Genomic DNA, 2,639 nt, shown 5'->3' with positions numbered 1-2,639 from the left:
CCCTGGGCACAGGGCTGGCGGGACATGTGGTGCCAGGGAGTGAAGTGCGGTGCCTGCACTTGCCTAAGCAGGCACGTTAGTTGGCTGAGCTATCTCACTGGTCCTGACTGGTTTAAAATGCTTAATTTTATATTATGTGAATTAATTCTAAATTTAAAAAAACAGGGGGGTGTTTGTAAATAGGATCACTAGTCCGCATCTTGTACAGCAATTAACCACTAAGAAGAATATATGCAGTGTATTATTTGTTGAAAAATAAAAAAATAAAAAAAAAATGACATATTTAGCATAACACAAAAACTCTGGAAATTATAGCCTTCCCTCAGAGGCATAACTAAATTTAAAAAAAAAAAACAATTTTAAAGTTAGAGCTTGAAAATACAGTGAGGGCTAGAGGTGTAATTCAGTGGTAGAGTACTTCCCTAGCATGGGCAAGGTCCTGAGTTCTCCAGCACACAAAAGCAAAACAAAAGAATAACAACAACAAAATCAGCAACCTCCGGGGGCAGTCAGGCTGCAGAGATGCAGAGATCAAGAGCAAGTCAGAGTGCCCCACCTCGGTGCTGCCCTGTGACCACTGGTCCACAGGCTTTCAATTACAGACTAAGACAAGGCCAATGTAATTTCAAAGACCCGGTAGCACCAGCCCGGACAGGGTATGAGGGCATCCTGCAGGGGGCGCTCTCTGCTGTGGGAGAGACCCAAGCTCAGGAAGAGACACCCGAGTGGCAGGACCTGGAAGTTGGTGCAAACTGGGAGGTCTCCGAGGCTGACCTCAAGAGCAGAGGCTGTCACTGGGAAGGAAGGGATTGCACATACAGCATTGTACAGGGAGAAACCTGCCCTAGCAGCCCGCTGAAAAGGAAAATGGGGGCAGGGAAAGCAACAGGGAGCCAAGGGCAGCAACACGGATGAGGACAGCACTAGACTGAACTGGGGCCCCGGGGAAAGGGGCGCCAGCCTGGTGGGAGCGTGAAGCTGGAGGGCAGGGGGTGGGCTGCCGGGGTCTGGGCGGGGCCCTGAGCTGCACTGTAGTCAGGGACTTGGGACTGCACAGGAAAGGAGCTGGCTGTGGGCAGTGGGAGGAGAGAAACGGGCCAGGCTGAGGCCAGCGTGGGAGGCCAAGGGAGGGGGCAGAGGCATCATCAGTCCAGCCCCACTGTCCTGCTGAGGTGGAGGGGCTTCTGCCGGCCAGGGGAGGCAGGGAGGACAGAAGGAGAGGGATTCCAGGAGAGAGAACTGGACAGGAGGGACACACGGGAACACATACACATACACACGAAAGACACCCATATGTGTGTGCACTTTTGCTCTAACTTGAAAACCAGCCACAAACAGGTGTAGTAGAGCACACCTGTATTCCCAGCTACTTAGAAGGTTGAGGCAAGAGAATTACAAATTCAAAGCCAGCCTGGGCAATTTAGCAAGATCCGATCTCCAAATAAATAGGGCTGGGGGGTGTCTCAGAGGTAGAACACTTGCCTAGCATGTGCAAGGCCGTAGATTCCACCACAAAAATACATACATATAGACATACACAAAAATGCCCCAGCCACATACAAACAGGCATACACAAACACAGCCCTTCATGCTAACATGTACATGCACATGCATGCTGCATGTGTGCAGATGTACATACACGCAGCCACACACATGCAGACACATGTGTAGAGACAGAGCAGGGTCCCAGTTGACATTCATATAACACAGATGTGCATAGAGCCATAGACACCCAGGTATCCACCACAGAGGTTCAGGTAACAGCCACAAGGGGACATCCCTGTCCCTTCTACCCACATGTAAGTTGCCCCCCCCCACACACACTGCTGTTGAAACAAGCTCATCTTTTCTTTTTCAGGCCCTTGCACTTGCCAGGGAAGTGCTTATTCCACTGAGCCATCTCCCCAGCCCCTTTTACTGCTTTTTAAAAGAGACGTATTTCTCTGCTGCTCAGGTTAGCTTTGAACTCCTGGTTCCAGGTGATCCTCCTGCCTCAGTCCCGTACCTAGGTGAAACCACAGGGTGCGCACCGCTGTGCCTGGCTTGTACAGGCTCCTCTCTGTGACGTTAGCTCTGCTCACCCACGCAGCACATACCCTCAGAGCAGGCGCAGATGCACACATACCTACACACACAGCCGGACAGCTCACACAGCCACAGGACACAACTAACCCCATGAGAGGAATCTCTGAGCACCTCGATAAGAAGCAGCATCAGCACTGGAGCCCCAACCTGGGGGCCCGCTGGGGAAAGTGAGACACAAACCGCAGCCATTGCCCAACACACCCTCCCTGCCCAGCCCAAGGTCAGGGAGGAGCCAGGGCAAGCCTCACGTGCCTGCCCACGCAGCAGCCGTTGCCACCGACAGCAGACACCCAGCCTCTGGCCACCCTGGCCACCGACAGACAGTTGGGATTGCAAAGGATCTTGCAAAACCTTCCCCATCCCTCAGGGTTCAGCTAAAGTGTCTCTTCCCCCCAGGGAAATCCCCCAGGCTTCTGCATTCTGCAGACATATTTAACCTTCTTTCAGAACTCTGGTTCTACGGTGCCTGGATGTGTGACCTCAGGCAAGTCACTGTACCTCTCTGCTTTCATTCTTAGCAGTGTAAAATGAGGATAACAAGAGCCTGCATTGAA

Source organism: Octodon degus, unplaced genomic scaffold (assembly GCF_000260255.1).
Source record: "Octodon degus isolate 3935 unplaced genomic scaffold, OctDeg1.0 scaffold00230, whole genome shotgun sequence".
NCBI lineage: Eukaryota > Metazoa > Chordata > Mammalia > Rodentia > Octodontidae > Octodon > Octodon degus.
Note: the sequence above shows the minus strand (reverse complement) of the source record.